The sequence below is a fragment of the Nerophis ophidion genome, linkage group LG07 (assembly GCF_033978795.1).
Source record: "Nerophis ophidion isolate RoL-2023_Sa linkage group LG07, RoL_Noph_v1.0, whole genome shotgun sequence".
Lineage (NCBI taxonomy): Eukaryota > Metazoa > Chordata > Actinopteri > Syngnathiformes > Syngnathidae > Nerophis > Nerophis ophidion.
Genome location: NC_084617.1, coordinates 8,024,189 through 8,048,573, shown reverse-complemented (window position 1 = coordinate 8,048,573; position 24,385 = coordinate 8,024,189). Strand labels below are relative to the sequence as shown.

Genomic DNA, 24,385 nt, shown 5'->3' with positions numbered 1-24,385 from the left:
ATGCCCGAACCATCTCATCTGGCTGTGGAGGAGCAGCGCCTTTACTTTGAGCTTCTACCGGATGACAGAGCTTCTCACCCGATCTCTAAGGGAGAGCCCCGCCACCCAATGCTCAGGAATCTCATTTTGGCCGCTTCTACCTGTGATCTTGTCCTTTCGGACTTAGATTGACCGGTAAATTGAGAGTTTGCCTTCCGGCTTAGGACCTTTTTCACCACGACGGATCGATGCAGGGTCCACATCACTGCAGACGCTGCACCGATCTGACTGTCGACCTCATGATTCACTCTTCCCTCACTTGTGTACAAAACCCCGAAGTACTTTAACTCCTCCACTTGGGGAAGGATCTCGTCCCCAACCCGCAGATGGCACTCACCCTTTCCCAGGCGAGTACCATGGACTCTGACTTGGAGGTGCTGATTTTCATTCCAGTCTCATCATACTCAGCTGCAGTGAGAGGTGAAGATCCTGGCCTGATGAAAAAAGCAGGACCACATCATCTGCAAAAAGCAGAGACCTAATCCTGCAGCCACCAAACCGGATCCCTTCATCACCCTGACTGCACCTAGAAATTCTGTTCATAAAAGTAGTAAACTGGATGGGTGACAAAGGACAGCCCTGGTAAAGTCCAACCCTCACCGGAAATGGATCATACAAGGAGCGGACCACCGCAATCAGGCGGTCCGAAACCCCATACTCTGTGAGGACTATCTTGCTGATTGTATTGTACCATATGTCCCAGCAAGAAATCGGCGTTCAATGAACTCCGGCTTATTAGTAATTCCCAGAGCCCAAAGAAAAGTCTGTGGGCTATAGAGCGTTTTCTATTCGGGCTCCAGTACTATGGAATGGCCTCCCGGTAAGAGTTAGAAATGCTACTTCAGTAGAAGCATTTAAATAGATCCCCTTTTTAGACCAGTTGATCTGCCGTTTCTATTCTTTTCTGCTCTGCCCCCCTCTCCCTTGTGGAGGAGTTGGAAGGGGACACAGGTTTGGTGGCCATGGATGAAGTGCTGGCTGTCCAGAGTCGGGACCTGGGGTGGACCGCTCGCCTGTGCATTGGCTGGGGACATCTCTCCGCTTAGGATGGTCTCCTGCTGGCCCCACTATGGACTGGACTATCACTATTTTGTTATATCCACTATGGACTGGACGTTCACAATATTATGCTAGACCCACTCGACGTCCTCTGAGATCATTTAGGACCAAAACACTTAAAATATGTAGAACGCCAACATAAAATCTGCTTAGTAAGAAAGAAAATAAGTAAATATCACCCTTATTTGAGATATTTAATCTTACTAAGATTTCTGTTATTACAGTGCACACCTGCCAGCAAATCGTTAAAATTGTCTATCATTACAAAGAAATCACTTGTACTAAAATTAATCTATCGCATTCGTGCGTCACCAAGTGTTTTTCCTTGCAGTAACAGAAATGGCACGGACATCTCCCATGACATTTGGAGGTTAATTTGCAGCGGTTTCACGGCCATTTACTGGTGGGAGGGCTTCAAAATTAGCATTCACCACGCTTTTTATTGACAGGAGTCTTTAATAACCAATCATAGACCAGCCTGCACTGCGAAAACTGAAATTTAAGTAAGATGAAATCTCTCAAATAAGGATGATATTTGCTTATTTTCTGTCTGATAAGATAATTATTCTCACTAAGCATATTTTATGTAAGAGTGTTTTACTTGTTTTAAAGGGGAACATTATCACCAAACCTATGCAAGCGTCAATATATACCTTGATGTTGCAGAAAAAAAGACCGTGTATTTTTTTAACCGATTTCCGAACTCTAAATGGGTGAATTTTGGCAAATTAAACGCCTTTCTGTTTATCGGCCTTTTAGCGATGACGTCAGAACGTGACGTCACCGAGGTAACACACCCGCCATATTCCTTTTCACGTTACAAACACCGGGTCTCAGCTCTGTTATTTTCCGTTTTTTCGACTATTTTTTGGAACCTTGGAGACATCATGCCTCGTCGGTGTGTTGTTGGAGGGTGTAACAACACTAACAGGGAGGGATTCAAGTTGCACCACTGGCAAGAAATCTGCCGCCAGACCCCATTGAATTTACCAGAGTGTCTGCCGGCGATGCTAAGACAGACATGGCACAGAGATGTATGGATAACCTGCAGATGTATTTGCAACGTTTAAGTCAACGAAATTACAAAGGTGAGTTTTGTTGATGTTGACTTATGTGCTAATCAGACATATTTGGTCACGGCATGACTGCCAGCTAATCAATGCTAACATGCTACGCTAATCGATGCTAACATGCTATTTACGCTAGCTGTATGTACATTTGAAACTAGATACCCACATTTAATGCGAAACAAACACTTACCAATCGACGTATTTAAGTTGCTCCAGTGTCACATGATGCGAAAGTCCTGATCGTTTGGTCCGCACATTTTACCGGCGATGCTAATAAGGCAGCCATGCTATGGGCCACTTCATTAGCTACACCCATGCTATGGCCGAATAGCGTCAATAGCTATTCGCTCAATAGCTTCAATTTCTTCTTCAATTTCGTTTTTGCTATCTGCCTCCATACTCCGACCATCTGTTTCAATACATGGGTAATCCGTTGAGCTGTAATCCGAGTCTGAATCCGAGCTAATGTCGCTATGTCTTGCTGTGGTAACCGCCATGTTGTTTGTATTGGCAGCCCTGTACGACGTCACAGGGAAATGGACAGACGCATCGCAAATAGCGAAAATCAAGAACCTTAAAGCTTTTTTAGGGATATTCCGAGAGGTGTAAAATTTTGAAAAAAACTTCAAAAAATAAAACAAGCCACTGGGAACTGATTTTTATTGTTTTTAACCCTTTTGAAATTGTGATAATGTTCCCCTTTTAAGGGTTTTGCTCCTAAATGATCTCAGTAAGATATTACAGTTTTTAACCGAGATTTGATGACCTATATTGAGTAAAACATGCTTGAAGCGAGAATATCAACTGTTGCAAAACTGTGTCATCGACACTCACAAGTATAAAACTGCTTTTTCAAAGTAAGAATTTCTTATTTCAAGCATGAAATAAAAAAAATCATGACTGACACAATTGTGTCTCATAATCAAAACAGATGACAGCCAAATGGACTTTGGTGTTTTATTTTCAATTAAACAATAGCACATCCATCCATCCATTTTCTACCAATTATTCCCTTTATGTACTCATATAGTAGTACAGTTGGCACAGTACAACAAACTGACAGTTAATATTTAAACATTTAACATTTCAAACTATTTTGAACAGAAATAGTGCACATTCAGATAAATTCTTCAAAATTACAATACAAAAAATTTGGTCGGGGGCCGGGCTGTAAACATTATATATATATATATATATATATATATATATATATATATATATATATATATATATATATATATATATATATATATATATATATATATATATATATATATATATATATATATATACATATATATATATACATACATATATATATATATATACATACATACATATATATACACATACATATATATATATACACATATACATATATATATATACATATATACATATATACATACATACATATACATACATACATGCATATACACATATATATATACATACATACATATATATATACATACAACCATACATATATATATACATACAACCATACATATATATATATATATACATATACATACATACACACACACATATATATATATATATATATTCCTTGCGCACCTATTGACTGAAAGAGCACACGCTTGGTGCGATGATCTCATGTTATCGATGGAAAAAATGTAACGCCGGGTGCATATGATTATGTCAAGATAATGGCGCTAGCATTTACTTAATTTAAGAATATTTTTCAACATATTGAGCAAAAAGGTCAACATTTTTTCACCTACCAAGAAAAGTGCACTTGTTATTAGTGAGAATATACTTATTTTAAGGTATTTTTGGGTTCATTGAGGTTAGCAAGTTTTACTTGTTTTGGAAAGTCTTGACAAGCCGAATTTTCTTGTTCTATTGGCAGATAATTTTTCTTAGTTCACATAAAACACCCCTCCATTTTGTATTTTTAGTGACAGAGGACCCTATTATATTTCTAAAGTTTTATTATTATACCACCGCCTCTTTGAGCTGTAATTTGACCCCCTTAACATGTTTCAAAACTCACCAAATTTTACACAAATATCAGGACAGGCGAAAATTGCGATCTGATCACAAAACATAAAAACCAAAACCCAAAACTCAAAATTGCGCTCTAGCGCCCCCTAGGAAAAAACACAGACAAAACTGCTTGTCACTTCCGTTAGGAATGTCATAGAGACATGAAACAAAAAAATCTATGTAGGTCTGGCTTAGACCTACATTTCATACACTTACATCCTTCAGCAAAAATCAACAGGAAGTTGGCAAAAAACCTTTCAAAACAAAAGTTTCCTAAAAAAAAATGTAATTTTTACCTCTGAGCTGTAATTTGACCCTCTTAAAATGCTTCAAAACTCACCAAACTGGACACACACAGGGTGAAAATTGCGATCTAATAAAAATTTTTAAAAAATGCAAAATTGCGCTCTAGCGCCCCCTAGGAAAAAAACACTGACTAAACTGCTCTTTGGAAGAAAATGGTAAATGGGTTATACTTGTATAGCACTTTTCTACCTTAAAGGTACTCAAAGCGCTTTGACACTATTTCCACATTCACCCATTCACACACACACATTCACACACTGATGGCGGGAGCTGCCATGCAAGGCCCTAACCACGAACCATCAGGAGCAAGGCATGACGAGGTTGGTAGAAGGTGGGGATTGAACAAGGAACCCTCAGGTTGCTGGCACGGCCACTCTCCCAACCGCGCCACGCCGTCCCCAAAACACAGACAAAACTGTTTGTAACTTCCGATAGGAATGTCGTAGAGACATGAAACAAAATCGTCTATGTAGGTCTCACATAGACCTACATTTCATTAATTGATATTCTTCAGCAAAAATCAACAGGAAGTTGGCAATTACCCCTTCAAAACAAAACTTTTGTAAAAACCTGTCACCTTTTTTCAAACATTATCTCCTCTGAGCGCGTTTGTTGTGTCTGCTTCAAACTCGCAAAGGAAAGAGATTGAACCCTTCTGATTAAAAGTTGCGCAAAGAATTTTTCTAACGGCTCCGGTTTTGATTTTACGAGCCTTCAAAGAACTGCTGCGCTGATGCTGCTGCGCTGCTGCCGTCTCAAGATGACCGATTAAAAGCAGGAATCACCAGCGTGACCACACAATGCAGAGAAGGTAGGTAGTGTGTGGGTAAAGATATGTTGACTGGGTGAAAGAAGGAGGCACCAGTTTGACACCAGGATACAGAGAAGGTAGGTAATGTGCAGGTAAAGATATGTTGTCTGAGTGATGGCAGGAAGCACCAGCGTGTATGGGTGAAAGAAAGAAGCACCAGTGTGACCCCAGGATGCAGGGAAGGTAGGTAATGTGAAGGTAAGAATATGTTGAATGGGTAAAGGCAGGAAACACCAGCAAAAGTCGGGCCTGTCCATTGCTGCTTGCAGCTTTAATTAGGGCCCGCATGGCCCATTGCCAAAGGACTCCAAAGGAGTCCTTTGGCAATGGCTAAAGGACCTATTGAATTTTGTGCGTTTTATTCTTTCTTTATTATTATTCCGCACCGTCGTACCCTAATTTGACCCCCTTAACATGCTTCAAAACTCACCAAATTTGACACACACATCGGTCTAGCAAACTTTCCCAACTTATTAAACAACCAAACCCCAAAAATCTAAATTGCTCTCTAGCGCCACCTAGGAAAAAAAAAAACACATTCGTCGTAACTTCCGTTAGGAATGTCGTAGGGAAATGAAACGAAAACCTCTATGTAGGGCTGACTTAGACCTAGATTTCATAATTGTGCCTTCTAGGGGAAAAATCTACAAAAATTTAGCAAAAACCCCTTCAAGGCAAAATTTGCCTAAAAAATGCTATTTCTGCCTCTTTGTGCTGTAATTTGACCCCTTTAAAATGCTTCAAAACTCACCAAACTTGGCACACACATCAGGACTGGCAAAAATTGCAATTTAGTAAAAAAACCAAACCCCAAAACTCAAAATTGCGCTCTAACGCAATTTTTGAGTAAAACAGAAAAAACTGCTCATAGGAAGAAAACACCGACAAAACTGCTTGTAACTTCCAGTAGGAATGTCAGAGACATGAAACAAAAACTTCTATGTAGGTCTCACTTAGACCTACATTTTAATAATTTACATCCTGCAGCATAAATTAACAGGAAGTTAAAAATTACCCCTTCAAAACTAAAGTTCTGTAAAAACCCGTCACCTTTCTTCAAACATTATCTCCTCTGAGCGCGTTTGTCGTTTCGGCTTCAAACTCGCGCAGGAGAAAGTTTGAACCCTTCTGATTAAAAGTTATGGAAAGAGTTTTGATTACTGCTCCGGTTTTGATTTTATGACCCTTCAAAGAACCACTGCGCTGATGCTGCTGTTGTCTCAAGATGGCTGCTTAAAAGCAGGAAGCACTAGCGTGCCCACACAACGCAGAGAAGGTAGGTACACTAGACAAAAGTATTGGGACACTTAGAACTACCCTTGGACAAAAGTATTGGGACACTTAGGACTAACACTAGGCAAAAGTATTGGGACACTTAGGACTAACACTAGGCAAAAGTATTGGGACACTTAGGACTACTACTAGGCAAAAGTATTGGGACACTTAGGACTACCACTAGGCAAAAGTATTGGGACACTTAGGACTACCACTAGGCAGAAGTATTGGGACACTTAGGACTAACACTAGGCAGAAGTATTGGGACACTTAGGACTACCACTAGGCAGAAGTATTGGGACACTTAGGACTACCACTAGGCAAAAGTATTGGGACACTTAGGACTAACACTAGGCAAAAGTATCGGGACACTTAGGACTAACACTAGGCAAAAGTATCGGGACACTTAGGACTAACACTAGGCAAAAGTATCGGGACACTTAGGACTAACATTAGGCAAAAGTATCGGGACACTTAGGACTAACACTAGGCAAAAGTATCGGGACACTTAGGACTAACACTAGGCAAAAGTATCGGGACACTTAGGACTAACACTAGGCAAAAGTATCGGGACACTTAGGACTAACACTAGGCAAAAGTATCGGGACACTTAGGACTAACACTAGGCAAAAGTATCGGGACACTTAGGACTAACACTAGGCAAAAGTATTGGGACACTTAAAACTACCACTGGACAAAAGAATTGGGACACTTAGGACTAACACTAGGCAAAAAGTATCGGGACACTTAGGACTAACACTAGGCAAAAGTATTGGGACACTTAAAACTACCACTGGACAAAAGTATTGGGACACTTAGGACTAACACTAGGCAAAAGTATTGGGACACTTAGGACTAACACTAGGCAAAAGTATTGGGACACTTAGGACTAACACTAGGCAAAAGTATTGGGACACTTAAAACTACCACTGGACAAAAGAATTGGGACACTTAGGACTAACACTAGGCAAAAGTATTGGGACACTTAGGACTAACACTAGGCAAAAGTATTGGGACACTTAGGACTAAAACTATGCAAAAGTATTGGGACACTTAGGACTAACAGTAGACAATGACAATGTGAAATGGAATTAGTTATTTTTTGTCCTCAAAATTGTACAGACAATACCATATAATAATAGTAGCTACTATCCATGCATCTTCTACCGCTTATGCGGGTTTGGGTAGCGGAGGCAGCAGCCAAAAGGCTTGTTTTTGAACACTGACTTTTTGCGGTGTGGAAGTGGATCTCCGGACAGAACGAGAGGTAGAATAATAAATATCCTGTAGCGCGCAATTCTAGGCCCGACTTGCTCAGACGTTTTTTTTCCTCGTTAGCGTACACATTCCGCCACTTTGTCACATCGCTTCCGGCGAGAGGAATTATTCGCGCTCGGCTGAGTTTTATTATAATCAACAAAAAAAAAAAAGGAAGACCTGTAGGTTTCTGGAACGATGTACCGTGTTCACAGACGTGTACCGCACTTGGAGACGATGTCATCAGCAAACGAGGAAATTAGTTTGAGCTCCATTTTTTATTTTATTTTGTGACCTTCTTTCTAAATCGCGGCTTCTCTCTGCTCGCAGCCTTATCTCGCCGCTCGCTGTTGTGGATCATTTCCACGAGCGCACATCCGGCGCGACACGCCGCCACCTCACAGAGGAAATATGCTTATGTTCAAAGGAGTTCTAATGTGGAGTGATGGGCGGGTCCGTGCAGCCTCGCAGTGGCTGACACGCAGCTGTCTTGGCTGTAAATCTTCGCTGTAAATCCACTCGGAGGGGAGGTGGGTACTTTTTGGAGCGCTTCAGCTACGAAAGTCACTCCATCCATTTTAGTCAGAAATATAATTTTGAATAATACGTGCATGCTTTCTATAAACAAGTCAACATATCTCACTTCAAAATGCCAATCCCTCAGTTCATGTTGAGGCAAAAACACAATTTTTTTAGTCCACATCAACGATCAAGTTGATGTCAGCACCATTTTATTTTATCCGAACCAATCTGACAATTTTTCGGTGTTGATGCAAGGACACAGCTGGGGGTCACCAACCTTTTTGAAAGCAAGAGCTACTTCTCGGGTACTAATTAATGCGAAGGGCTACCAGTTTGATACACGCTTAAATAAATTGCCAGAAATAGCCAATTTGCTCAATGTACCTTTAATAAATAAATATGTATATATATATATATAAAAAAAATTGGTATTTCCTTTTTTTTTCCTTTTACGGGAGGTTTTTTGTAGAGAATAAATGATGAAAAAACACTTAATTGAACGGGTTAAAAGAGTAGAAAACAGGAAAAAAAATGAAAATTTTGAAAAACAGTTTATCTTTAATTTCGACTCTTTAAAATTCAAAATTCAACCGAAAAAAAGAAGAGAAAAACTAGCTAATTCGAATTTTTTTTTTTTAAATTAAAAAAATAATTTATGGAACATCATTAGTAATCATTCCTGATTAAGATTAATTTTGGAATTTTGATGACAAGTTTTAAATAGGTTAAAATCCAATCTGCATTTTTGTTAGAATATATAACAAATTGGACCAAGCTATATTTCTAACAAAGACAAATCATTATTTGTTCTAGATTTTCCAGAACAAAAATTTTAAAAGAAATTCGAAAGACTTTGAAATAAGATCTAAATTTGATTCTAAAGATTTTTTAGATTTGCCAGAATAATTTTTTAGATTTTTAATCATAATAAGTTTGAAGAAATATTTCACAAACATTCTTTGTCGAAAAAACAGAAGCTAAAATGAAGAATTAAATTAACATTTATTTATTATTCTTTACAATAAAAAAATAAATTTAGTTGAACATTGATTTAAATTGTCAGGAAAGAAGAAGAAGGAATTTAAAAGTTAAAAAGTTATGTGTTTAATAATCCTAAAATCATTTTTAAGGTTGTATTTTTTCCCTAAAATTGTCTTTCTGAAAGTTATAAGAAACAAAGTAAAAAAAATAAATGAATTTATTTAAACAAGTGAAGACCAAGTCTATAAAATATTTTCTTGGATTTTCAAATTCTATATGAGTTTTGTCTCTCTTGAAATTAAAAATGTCGATCAAAGCGAAACCAGCTTGCAAGTAAATAAATAAAATTAAAAAAAATAGGAGGCAGCTCACTGGTAAGTGCTGCTATTTGAGCTATTTTTAGAACAGGTCAGCGGGCGACTCATCTGGTCCTTACGGGCGACCTGGTGCCCGCGGGCACTGTGTTGGTGACCCCTGCCCTTGAATAATAGGTGGTGGGAGTTAGCCTGAGGTCAAAGATCATACATATCATTTCTCTTCGGCAATCGGGCAGCATCGTCATAACTAGACGCGTCCCATAATATCGGACTGCTGATATTATCGGCCGATAAATGCTTTAAAATGTTTTATCGGGAAACATCGTTATCGGTTTCAAAAAGTAAAAATTATGACTTTTAAAAACGCCGCTATATGGAGTGGTACACATGGTTGTAGGGAGAAATACAGAGCGCCAATAAACCTTAACTTGTCCAGGGTGTAACCCGCCTTCCGCCCGATTGAAGCTGAGATAGGCGCCAGCGCCCCCCGTGACCCCAAAAGGGAATAAGCGGTAGAACATGGATGGATGGAAGGTACTGCCTTTGCATGCCGGCCCAATCACATAACATCTACGGCTTTTCACACACACACAAGTGAATGCAATGTATACTTGGTCAACAGCCATACAGGTCACACTGAGGGTGGCCGTATAAACAACTTTAATACAGTTACAAATATGCGCCACACTGTGAACCCACACCAAACTAGAATGACAAACACATTCGCACCGTAACACAACATAAACACAACAAAATACTCAGAACCCCTTGCAGCACTAACTCTTCCATGACGCTACAATAAAAACAAAAAAAAATCTTTATGACAGATCATCTTAAAAAATGTAATGGAATTTAAAATTTTTCTATGAACGATAAAACACTGAATACTGACAAAATATGAATGTCAAACCCCCTTTCGATCGACATATTTTACAATCAAGAGAAACGCAACAAACAGTGAAATATGAACACTAAGGGTACAAAATAAACCCACTTATAATCTGATATATCTGACATATCACTATAATTGAGAACTTTGTTGTGAAAAGCTTCTTCCATGTCTGTGGAAACGCTTCCCGCCCACACTGCTTGGTGCCTCGTCTGAGCTGCTGTGACGTAGATGACCATAGTAACTAATTAGATAACACCGCGACACCTGTTCGTCAGTAATAACAGTCCCCGATAACCTGGACCAATTCAAACAGTTATTTGTTTTATTTATTGTTTAATTTGCATTTCCTCACACAATGAACACTATATCAATCAATCAATCAATCAATGTTTACTTATATAGCCCTAAATCACCAGCGTCCCAAAGGGCTGCACAGACCACCACGACATCCCCGGTAGGCCCACATAAGGGCAAGGAAAACTCACACCCAGTGGGACATTGGTGACAATAATGACCCAGTGGGACGTCGGTGACAATGATGACTATGAGAACCTTAGAGAGGAGGAAAGCAATGGATGTCGAGCGGGTCTAACATGATACTGTGAAAGTTCAATCCACAATGGATACAACACAGTCGCGAGAGTCCAGTCCAAAGAGGATCCAAGACACAGCAGCGAGAGTCCCGTTCACAGCGGAGCCAGCAGGAAACCATCCCAAGCGGAGGCGGACCAGCAGCGCAGAGATTTCCCCAGCCGATACACAGGCGAGCAGTACATGGCCACCGGATCGGACCGGACCCCCTCCACACGGGAGAGTGGGACATAGAAGAAAAAGAAAAGAAACGGCAGATCAACTGGTCTAAAAAGGGAGTCTATTTAAAGGCTAGAGTATACAAATGAGTTTTAAGGTGAGACTTAAATGCTTCTACTGAGGTGGCATCTCGAACTGTTACCGGGAGGGTATTCCAGAGTACTGGAGCCCGAACGGAAAATGCTCTATAGCCCGCAGACTTTTTTTGGGCTTTGGGAATCACTAATAAGCCCGAGTCCTTTGAACGCAGATTTCTTGCCGGGACATATGGTACAATACAATCGGCAAGATAAGATGGAGCTAGACCGTGTAGTATTTTATACGTAAGTAGTAAAACCTTAAAGTCACATCTTAAGTGCACAGGAAGCCAGTGCAGGTGAGCCAGTACAGGCGTAATGTGATCAAACTTTCTTGTTCTTGTCAAAAGTCTAGCAGCCGCATTTTGTACCAACTGTAATCTTTTAATGCTAGACATGGGGAGACCCGAAAATAATACGTTACAGTAATCGAGACGAGACGTAACAAACGCATGGATAATGATCTCGGCGTCTTTAGTGGACAAAATGGAGCGAATTTTAGCGATATTACGGAGATGAAAGAAGGCCGTTTTAGTAACGCTTTTAATGTGTGACTCAAAGGAGAGAGTTGGGTCCAAGATAATACCCAGATTTTTAACAGAGTCACCTTGTTTTATTATTTGGTTGTCAAATGTTAAAGTTGTATTATTAAATAGAGTTCGGTGTCTAGCAGGACCGATAATCAGCATATATATTTCTATATGACGCCGGATAGCACTCCGGGAGCCGTCACTTTTTTGCGCTCGCTATTATCCGCCGACCGCCGTGTTGCTTTTGGGGAGGAAAAGTGGAACGACACACATCGCGGAAATAAAATTATTCTCCGTGCGTCGGCTACGAATATATTCCACAACCCCAAAGTGAAGAGAAAGGTAAGTGATTACACAACTAGACATGCTGAGGAGTATGCAACATTTTTTTTTAAGAAATATTTTCTTGCTGCCGAGCCTCACCCAGACTCTGCATCCATGTGGCCCCCCAGGTAAATTGAGTTTGAGACCCCTGTTTTAAACTATTGTAGTGGCGTTCTGTACAAAAAGTGCACTTTAATTTAGTGTTGTTTGGATATGTCATCTTAGTGACATCATGCACAAAAGTGCACTCATAGCTTGTTTTAAAATGTCTCTGACAATCTTGCACTTTCTGTTTTGAAATGACATGAATGTTTGTGGCACTGCTTAATAACTTTTTAGTAAATACACTTTTGGTCAATTGACTCTGCATGAAAGTTTAAAATGAGCATATATTAAAGGCCTACTGAAAGCCACTACTACTGTCTGATAGTTTATATATCAATGATGAAATATTAACATTGCAACACATGCCAATACGGCCTTTTTAGTTTACTAAATTGCAATTTTAAATTTCGCGCCGAAGTATCCTGTTGAAACATCTCGGTATGTTGACGCGTGCGCGTGACATCACGGATTGTCGAGGGCATTTTGTTCCAGCATCGTTCCCAGCTATTTGCTGGTCTGTTTTCATCGCGAAATTCCACAGTATTCTGGACATCCGTGTTGCTGAATCTATTGCAATTTGTTCAATGCATAATAGAGACATCAAAGAAGAAAGCTGTAGGTGGGAAGCGGTGTTTTGCGGCCGGCTTTACCAACACAAACACAGCCGGTGTTTCATTGTTTACATTCCCGAAAGATGACAGTCAAGCTTTACTATGGAACAGAGCGGTCAAGCGAACACGGTTGGATTGGACCACACACACAAAGTACAGTATATTATGCAGCGATCATTTGGAAAGATCGTGTTTCGAAGAGGGTCCCTTGCGAAGGGCAGAGATGGGCATCGCCACCACCCGTCGACTGGTGCTGAAGAACGGTGCGGGGCTGACCTTCAGGTTGTACAGGTATGACCATATAATCTCACTAAAACACTAGCAAAACAATAAGCGGATAAGGGATTTTCCAGAATTATCCTAGTAAATGTGTCTAATATCTGAATCGCTCCCACTGCCCTCGTCTTTTTTTTTCTAGTCCTTCACTCTCACTTTCCTCATCCACGAATCTTTCATCCTCGCTCAAATTAATGGGGGAATTGTCGCTTTCTCGGTTCGAATCGCTCTCGCTGCTTGTGGCCATGATTGTAGACAATGTTCAGATGTGAGGAGCTCCACAACCCGTGACGTCACGCACACATCGTCTTCTACTTCCGGTACAGGCAAGGCTTTTTTATTAGCGACCAAAAGTTGCGAAATTTATCGTCGATGTTCTCTACTAAATCCTTTCAGCAAAAATATGGCAATATCGCAAAATGATCAAGTATGACACACAGAATGGACCTGCTATCCCCGTTTGAATAATAAAATCTCATTTCAGTAGGCCTTTAATGCAGTATGAAGAAGAATGTTTTAATGTAGACAGACTCATCATACTGCTGTGATTATATGCATCAAGCATACTTGCCAACCTTGAGACCTCCAATTTCGGGAGGTGGGGGGTGGGGGGGAGGTGTGGTTTGGGGGCGTGGTTGGGGCGGGGGGCATAGTTAAGAGGAGAGTATATTTATAAATAATAAATAAATGGGTTGTACTTGTATAGCGCTTTTCTACCTTCAAGGTACTCAAAGCGCTTTGACACTACTTCCACATTTACCCATTCACACACTGATGGAGGGAGCTGCCATGCAAGGCACCAACCAGCACCCATCAGGAGCAAGGGTGAGGTGTCTTGCTCAGGACACAACGGACGTGACGAGGTTGGTACTAGGTGGGATTTGAACCAGGGACCCTCGGGTTGCGCACGGCTACTCTCCCACGCCGTCCCTTACAGCCAATATTTTTGTATTGGCTGTAATTAATACAATTATATATATATATATATATATATATATACACACATATATGTATGAAATACTTAACTTTCAGTGAATTCTAGCTATACATATTTATTTTATTATATATACATAAAATAAATAGTTGAATATTTTATACGGCACCTATCAAATACACAGAAATGAAAACACAGTTCTACTAACTGTACTGCGCTTGCTGGTTACTAAAAAAAAATCAACACTTACCTTTCACTATTTGAGCAACGTCACTTCCGAGTTTCCAGAAGATGGCGCCAGTATGTGCTTTGCCCTGCCGTCTCTCGCTGTCAGCTCTGTTCGTTTTTGTTTTGTTTCCTTTCCCGCCTCGTGGCTCCTCTCCCCCGCCACCTGCGGGCTGTGTGTCGGGCCCCACCTGGATTAGCTGCGCCCTTGGACGTGCTGTCCCCCGCCAGGTTCGGTCTTGTAAACGCAAGATCTTTGACGAACAAAACGTTTATCCTGAAGGATATCTTCACTTCTTGCGGACTTGAATTCCTCTGCGTGACGGAAACATGGCTGAGAGCCGGTGGGTCCGCCCCTCTTAATGAACTTCTGCCTCCGGAGTGTTCCCTACTTTAATTCTCTGTGGTCCTCCAGTCGAAAAGAAGGAGGACTAGCAGTCATTTTTAAAAATGACTTTAAATGCCGTCAGATTTGCTTGCAATCCTTTTCAAGCTTCGAACTGGCCTCCAGCTCCAGCTGAATTTCGGGAAATTTTTGGGAGAAAATTTCTTCCTGGAGGTTTTCGAGAGAGGCGCTGAATTTCGGGAATCTCCCGGAAAATCAGGGAGGGTTGGCAAGTACGGCATCAAGTGTTCATTCAAGGCTAAGGCAAAATATCGAGATATATATCGTGTATCGCGATATAGCTTAAAAATATCGAGATATTAATAAAAGTCCATATCGAACAGCCCTATTTACAACACTTCTTTGGGATCAAATGTCACAGAGCTGAATTTACCTCATTAACACTCCACCAGTGGAAAATGTCCCCCGTTCCTCACACAGCGCCCCGCCCCGGCCCCACATTGCTAATCCATGACGGTATAGCGGGTTTTGACACACTGTCATCTTCTGCAGTTGAGTAGTTCAATTGTCACATTAATCATCGCTGCTCGTCGCTACGTCCAACAACAAATTAAAGCAGCGCTAACGTTCATAAGCGGCACGTAAAAAATATTAATATTCCCCGCGTAATGAATGTTTTATTATTTACATAATAAATTATGGATGAATACAGAGGGAAAAGCCACGGCTCGCCATCAATCCTCGTCTGAACGGTCCGACGCCGCGTTCCGTTGGCGACGCTAACGGGCGCCATTATCACCTGCACTCGGCTTCATTTCCCGAAAAAAAAAAAAAAAAAAAAGGTCATTATAAAATGACGCGGAGTGTCATTGAAAAGACAGTTAAAGCCCGAAAGAGAATGCACATTAGAAGAAGCTTTTGGATTAATGCATTTTGGAAGTTCACACGGCGCCGAGATAGGCGGGAAACATTATTCATGGCGAGGTTTTTTTTTTTTTTCATCCTAACTCCACTTTATTAGCTTATTTGATTCCCCATTCTCCTCATAGTTGATTCAATACATTCCCCTATTTGCATAAAACTGTCCGGTAAGATTATCTTCACTTATTCCATCTATCCTAAGAGTCACCTTGTTCAGGATCTTATAGGAATAATGAGATTTTAAATTGGAAGACACTCAGACAGAGAATGAGGCATTTACAGTTAATTCATCTCATTGAGTTACATTGCTTAGAGGTATTGGAGGGTTTAGATTTTCATTCAAGCATCATATTTAACAGTGTCTGCACCCCCGCCCCCCCCCCCCCCTCCACCATCATTCCACTTTACTGGCATTGAAATTTAAATGGCCCCAGTCTGACAGATCCAATATTGCCACACACTGTTGCTGTTTTCCTCCAGATATATTGGCTCAATCCTTACCGCCGTCGCCGAGAGCTCATCACTTCTCTCTTTTGTGCTCCTCCCCAAATATTCCGAATGTGCTATTTCTAGAAGGAAATGCAAAAAAAAAAAAAGGGATGAAGTGTAGTGTTTTGACAGAGAAGAAGCGACACACTGTGAGGGGACAGAAAAAAGGAGAAAGGGGGGGGCGAGGCGGGTTAATTGGCTTTTTATGACTCCAATTAAATAACATTCTGCATATAGTGGCTTAACAGCTTATGTGTGGCCTCGATTAACAATGTCCTCTTGATTGGTTCTTTGGACTTAGGGTCCAACTCGTAGAGAATGCCGTGGCGTTGCAGAGAGGGAGTCGTTGAGAGAATGCGGCTTTACACAATTTTACCACGAGAAGTAAAAAAAAAAAATGGTTAATGCCGCCATTTCTCTACAAATGTAAATTTAATCTAAAACAGTGGTTCTCAACCTTTTTTCAGTGATGTACCCCCTGTTAACATTTTTTTTTTAATTCAAGTACCCCATAATCCAGGGGTGTCCAAAGAGCGGCCCGGGGGCCATTTGCGGCCCGCAGCTAATTGTTTAGTGGCCCGCCACACATTCTGGAAATGCTATTGCAAAAATAGAAATAAAAACACTAAAAAAAGTAGAATGAGGTGAAATCTAAAGGGGAAAAGTTGCAATGTTGACACAAAGCTGCCATGCAGGCTGTTTGTTTTTCCTTATTTTGCTCTTATTGCCAATGTTAAAAAAAGAAAAGAAAAAAAGTTTATATATATATATTAGGGCTGGGCAACGATTAAAAATTTTAATCGAAGTTAATCGCACAATTTCTCCGATTGTATTAACTGCATTGTATACGCAAAGCTCAATAATGAATTCAAAAGTAGTGTGTAGTGCACCTTTATTGGAATATTCTCCCGCATGAACAAAAGCGCCAAAACATTTGTTGCGCAAACACAATTTAAATCAGTCCTTGTTAAACAGTAGCAGTTAAATAGCATATTTTATGAAAATCAACTCAAAAAATGTAAATTCAAACATTTAAGCTTATTGCCACTGCCAGGGTATTTAAGTTATCCTGTTTGTTATGGAAAATAAATATAATCTACATACAAATCTCTGAGCCACAATCATAACATCTGAACAGGCAATTTCTGAGGTAAGAGCAGAAACATTTTTTTTTTTATCAGGGATCTTATGTTTAAAAAAACCTATATTATAGGTAGTGGGCTCTTTCAGGGAATTTTTGATCAAATTATCCGTAGTAGCAATATTAATAATGTTGTGTTTATTCTGCGTAGTGCACTTAAAATAATTATGACCATATCTAGGAATTGATATGATGGGAATTTTCCGATTGTTTTCTTGGTGCTTTGATAAACTGAAGGCATATACATGGTACTATATTGTGATGTTATGAGGCAGGGAAAAAAAGAACTACCCTAACCAGCATGCAACAGGAGTGACACGGTAGCCCGGTATAGGTTGTGTCGCCATGACGGCATCTTGTATGTTGTGATATGCACGCTCTGAAAGTAATAGTTAAGAACTCAGCCAACACTCCTCGTCTGCATTATTGATAAATAGACAGACAACACATATACTCCGCTGCTTCACAGGCCGCTGGATGTAGACGGCAAAGTATTCCCATGCTAAGTAACCGGTCTAGCAAGCACGCGTCATTCAGTCCAAAACGGCCCGATCTATCCACATTCAGAATTGTCTGGCAGTCGTAAGGGATCCCGGAGTGACCACGCTGTAAGCCAGCCATGAAATTTGCAGAATTGTCCGGTATTTTTGCCAAATGTTCCATCTTTACCAAGAGCCCATCGACGCCGAAGTACATCCGGGAGATGCCATCTTGTTAAGAAAAGGCGTTAACAAAATAAAAGCATGTAAACAACATACGCAAATGTGCGATACAATAATTGTCGGCGTTAATAGATTGATGAGTAATTAACGCATTAATTTGCCCACCCCTAATATATATATAATCAGTCTGCTACTTCCGGTACAGGCAAGGCTTTTTTATCAGCACCAAAAGTTGCGAACTTTATCATCGATGTTCTCTACTAAATCCTTTCAGCAAAAATATGGCAATATCGCAAAATGATCAAGTATGACACATATAATGGACCTGCTATCCCCGTTTAAATAAGAAACTCCCTTTTTAGACCAGTTGATCTGCCGTTTCTTTTCTTTTTCTTCTATGTCCCACTCTCCTTTGTGGAGGGGGTCCGGTCCGATCCGGTGGCCATGTACTGCTTGCCTGTGTATCGGCTGGGGACATCTCTGCGCTGCTGATCCGCCTCCGCTTGGGATGGTTTCCTGCTGGCTCCGCTGTGAACGGGACTCTCGCTGCTGTGTTGGATCCGCTTTGGACTGGACTCTCGCGACTGTGTTGGATCCATTATGGATTGAACTTTCACAGTATCATGTTGAACTTTCACAGTATCATGTTAGACCCGCTCGACATCCATTGCTTTCCTCCTCTCCAAGGTTCTCATAGTCATCATTGTCACCGACGTCCCACTGGGTCATTATTGTCACCGATGTCCCACTGGGTGTGAGTTTTCCTTGCCCTTATGTGGGCCTACCGAGGATGTCGTAGTGGTTTGTGCAGCCCTTTGAGACACTTGTGATTTAGGGCTATATAAGTAAACATTGATTGATTGATTGATTGATTTCAGTAGGCCTTTAATGTTGTTGGTAATAATTCCACTGTGCTCCTCTGAGTGAGATTATTATTATTGCTATGTTGTGTAAATAAAATCACCACATACACACTCATAGCTCATGAAAGTGGACTAAAATGCCACTCCACGTATAATTTAATCCACATACCTCTCTTCTCCTGACAAGGCCGCTAACAGGAAGTGTGATATCCTCATTGAATGACCACATGTGCCGGACATCGACCACCTACACTGGAAACAAATACGCTCACATAAATATTGCACTTGCTGCAACGATTAACACTTTTATTTGAATTTTAATACACTTACTTGAGATAACTAATGTGCTGACAAGATGCTTGTTGAGTGCGTGTTGGCGACCGTGGCGAAACTGCCGAGTCAAAACTGGCGTGTGACGTCACGATTTACCTTACTCTTTTAAAAGGGGCGCGCCAACCCCGGGAACATGAATACACTGTTTAGCTAGCGGCGGTATCCTCACGTTCATGTTTCGTTTTAAGTAGCTATTTTAAACTTGATAACAAAGTTTGTCGCTGCAATACTAACCAATTACATCAATATTATCTAAGGTTCCGTCGAGGGTTGTTTTGAAGCGAAAGTGCGGCGAAGAGCCCATCGCTGGAACTATCGCTGGTGTGTGACGTCATCACTGCCTGAACATAATGCGCACTTCCGGTGCAAATCAAAACAAACACTGAGATTAATCATAATTATTTTATGATAACGCGATATTATTTTGTTTTATTAATCACTTGCGTTAACATTCCAAGCCCTAATATATAAACAAATATAAATAGTCTATAATATAGACCAGTGGTCCCCAACCACCGGGCCGCGGCTCGATTGGTACCGGGGTGCAGAATATTTATTATTATTATTATTATTATTTTAAGTTTTAGTTTTTTAAATTAAATCAACATAAAAAACACAATATACACTTACAATTAGTGCCCCAACCCAAAATACCTCCCTTTTTCATGCCAAAGAAAAAAAAGATCTCACCCCCCACACCTCGCCGGGCCGCGGGACAAATTATCAAGCGTTGATTTTTTTATTTTTTTTTTTGTTCTGTAAAATCTAGAAGAAATAATTATTTGTCTTTGTTAGAAATATAACTTGGTCCAATTTGTTATATATTCTAACAAAGTGCAGATTGGATTTTAACCTATTTAAAACACGTCATCAAAATTCTAAAATTAATCTTAATCAGGAAAAATGACTAATGATGTTCCATAAATTCGCTTTTTTGTTTCAAAAAGATTCAAATTAGCTAGTTTTTCTCTTCATTTTTTTCGGTTGAATTTTGAATTTTAAAGAGTCGAAATTGAAGATAAACTATGTCTCAAAATTTAATTTTCATATTTTTCCCTGTTTTCTCCTCTTTTAAACCGTTCAATTAAGTGTTTTTTTTCATAATTTATTCTCTACAAAAAACCTGTACGACGGAATGACAGACAGAAATACCCATTTGTTATATATATATATATATATATATATATGTATATATATATATATATATACATATATATATATATATATATATATACATACATATATATATATATATTTATTTATTAATCAATGGATTTTATTTCGGCAATCTTCACATAAAACAAAGAACAACAACAAAAAAAGAAAAAAAAACACTCATTTGAGCAATGATTGAGCCGAAAGGTTGAAGCAACGCTTATATAAACCTACTCCATCACAACAAAAACAAGGTTCAAAATATATAAAATCTAAAACATGCTTCACTTACATTACTTTTTTTTTTAAAACAATATATAAGAAACATATATGTAGCACACGTCTCATATACACAGTTTAACATTTAAATCAAACATATACATTTGTACACTTATATATATATACATATATATCAATCAATCAATCAATGTTTCTTTATATAGCCCCAAATCACAAATGTCTCAAAGGACTGCACAAATCATTACGACTACAACATCCTCGGAAGAACCCACAAAAGGGCAAGGAAAACTCACACCCAGTGGGCAGGGAGAATTCACATCCAGTGGGACGCCAGTGACAATGCTGACTATGAGAAACCTTGGAGAGGACCTCAGATGTGGGCAACCCCCCCCCCCCCCTCTAGGGGACCGAAAGCAATGGATGTCGAGCGGGTCTAACATGATACTGTGAAAGTTCAATCCATAGTGGCTCCAACACAGCCGCGAGAGTTCAGTTCAAGCGGATCCAAGACAGCAGCGAGAGTCCCGTCCACAGGAGACCATCTCAAGCGGAGGCGGATCAGCAGCGTAGAGATGTCCCCAACCGATACAGGCGAGCGGTCCATCCTGGGTCTCGACTCTGGACAGCCAGTACTTCATCCATGGTCATCGGACCGGACCCCCTCCACAAGGGAGGGGGGGACATAGGAGAAAGAAAAGAAGCGGCAGATCAACTGGTCTAAAAAGGAGGTCTATTTAAAGGCTAGAGTATACAGATGAGTTTTAAGGTGAGACTTAAATGCTTCTACTGAGGTAGCATCTCGAACTGTTACCGGGAGGGCATTCCAGAGTACTGGAGCCCGAACGGAAAACGTAATATATATATATATATATATATATATTATTTATACACAATCTATTTAAATTCCATATAAAGTGGTCATATATACATTTGAATATAACCTATATGTATAATTATGAAATCATAAAAGTAAAAAAGTAAATTGAGCAAATTGGCTATTTCTGGCAATTTATTTAAGTCTGTATCAAACTGGTAGCCCTTTGCATTAATCAGTACCCAAGAAGTAGCTCTTGCTTTCAAAAAGGTTGCTGACCCCCGCACTAGAGGGCACATTTGTGTGATTTCCTTTGTTGTTGTTGTTTTTTTTTTTTACATTTCGCCCGGCCTGTCGTTTGAAAAGTCCAAACCGCGCCGAAGTGATCTGAAAACGGCGCAAAAACTCTTGAAAGGCTTCAAAAAGCACTAAAAAGGTGGCCATCAGGGCCGCCTGTGATATGTTGAAAGGGGGAAAAAAAATGAAAGCGGGAGGAAAAACAAGCATGTGCCTGTCCTGAAGCGCGGCTCCTGAGGTGTTAACTAATCTCTGGTGGCCAGTCCACGCGCTGCCTCCTCTAATTGCTCCCCGTATTTCAGTCAGTCGGCGGCGAGAGCAGCCATTGTAGCGAGCGCCCAGTCAGCCCCCAGAGGTCTCACACCTTCATTATCACTCTTTATTGCACAACCTTATACTGGCACTTGGCACCAAACAGCCTGCCCGTTAAAAATAGAGCCTCCTTCTCCTCTCTCCTTTTTTGCCGGTTTCACTTTTAATTACTAACAGCGAGCCAAAGTCCTCAGCAGGGCCTGCGTGCTTCTCGGCAACCTCCCCCCCCCTCCCTCCCTCCTCCCCCCCGACCCCCCACCCCCGTCTCTCCTTTCACTAATTAAAGCCGGGATGGAGTTTATTGAAGGGACCCTGACTCGCTGCTCTCTCATCTATTATTAAGAGGCCAGGACAAATCATTTTCAAATTTATATGCTGAGAAAAGCGTCCAGGGACTGACACAAGGTGGTAAAGGTTGCTTGAACACATGCGCAATTGGGGGGAGGGAGCGGGGGGGAGGGGACGCACGTTGTTATTCGGTACATTCACACGGATCAATACGAGAGCTGTGTAATAATGCTTTTATGCATTATGCACCCACGATATTAGAAATACTAACCCCGTTTCCATTTGAGTTGGAAAATTATGTTAGATGTAATTATAAACAAAATACAATGATTTGCAAAAAAATTTCAACCCATATTTCAAATCTGCATTCAAAATCCATCCATCCATCCATTTACTACCGCTTATTCCCTTTCGGGGTCGCGGGGGGCGCCGGCGCCTATCTCAGCTACAATCGGGCGGGAGGCGGGGTACACCCTGGACAAGTCGCCACCTCATCGCAGGGCCGACACAGATAGACAGACAGCATTCACACTCACATTCACACACTAGGGCCAATTTTTAGTGTTGCCAATCAACCTATCCCCAGGTGCATGTCTTTGGAAGTGGGAGGAAGCCGGAGTACCCGGAGGGAACCCACGCATTCACGGGAGAACATGCAAACTCCACACAGAAAGATCCCGAGCCTGGATTTGAACCCAGGACTGCAGGACCTTCGTATTGTGAGGCAGACACACTAACCCCTCTTCCACCGTGAAGCCCTGTGTGTAAAAATGCTTTTATGCATTATGCACCCACGATGTTAGAAATACAAACCCCGTTTCCATATGAGTTGGAAAATTATCCATCCATCCATCCATTTTCTACCGCTTATTCCCTTTCGGGGTCGCGGGGTTGGAAAATTATGTTGGATGTAAATACAAACAAAGGGGATAGGTTGATTGGCAACACTAAAAATTGGCCCTAGTGTGGGAATGTGAGTGTGAATGCGCAATGGGGGAGGGAGCGGGGGGGGAGGGGACCGCACGTTGTTATTCGGTACATTCACACGGATCAATAGGAGAACTGTGTAAAAATGCTTTTATGCATTGTGCACCCACGATATTAGAAATACAAACCCCGTTTCCATATGAGTTGGAAAATTATCCATCCATCCATCCATTTTCTACCGCTTATTCCCTTTCGGGGTCGCGGGGTTGGAAAATTATGTTGGATGTAAATACAAACAAAGGGGATAGGTTGATTGGCAACACTAAAAATTGGCCCTAGTGTGGGAATGTGAGTGTGAATGCGCAATGGGGGAGGGAGCGGGGGGGAGCGGGGGGGAGGGGACGCACGTTGTTATTCGGTACATTCACACGGATCAATACGAGAGCTGTGTAAAAATGCTTTTATGCATTATGCACCCACGATGTTAGAAATACTAACCCCGTTTCCATATGAGTTGGAAAATTATCCATCCATCCATCCATTTTCTACCGCTTATTCCCTTTCGGGGTCGCGGGGTTGGAAAACTACGTTGGATGTAAATATAAACAAAAGGGATAGATTGATTGGCAACACTAAAAATTGGCCCTAGTGTGTGAATGTGAGTGTGAATGCGCAATGGGGGAGGGAGCGGGGGGGAGGGGACGCACGTTGTTATTCGGTACATTCACACGGATCAATAGGAGAGCTGTGTAAAAATGCTTTTATGCATTATGCACCCACGATGTTAGAAATACTAACCCCGTTTCCATATGAGTTGGAAAATTATCCATCCATCCATCCATTTTCTACCGCTTATTCCCTTTCGGGGTCGCGGGGTTGGAAAACTACGTTGGATGTAAATATAAACAAAAGGGATAGATTGATTGGCAACACTGAAAATTGGCCCAAGTGTGTGAATGTGAGTGTGAATGCGCAATGGGGGAGGGAGCGGGGGGGAGGGGACGCACGTTGTTATTCGGTACATTCACACGGATCAATAGGAGAGCTGTGTAAAAATGCTTTTATGCATTGTGCACCCACAATGTTAGAAATACTAACCCCGTTTCCATATGAGTTGGAAAATTATCCATCCATCCATCCATTTTCTACCGCTTATTCCCTTTCGG

At 40.8% G+C, this 24,385-nt stretch overlaps 1 long non-coding RNA gene across 1 annotated transcript; it reads right to left on the bottom strand.

The window, feature by feature from the left end:
• Positions 1-16,111: 16,111 nt before the first annotated feature.
• On the bottom strand, positions 16,112-19,478 carry LOC133555639 (uncharacterized). The gene is made up of 3 exons (XR_009807343.1): positions 19,184-19,478; positions 19,023-19,105; positions 16,112-16,267 (listed from the first exon to the last, which is right to left on the bottom strand). It is a non-coding gene; the product is annotated as an uncharacterized LOC133555639 (long non-coding RNA).
• Between the last annotated feature and the right edge of the window lie 4,907 nt (positions 19,479-24,385).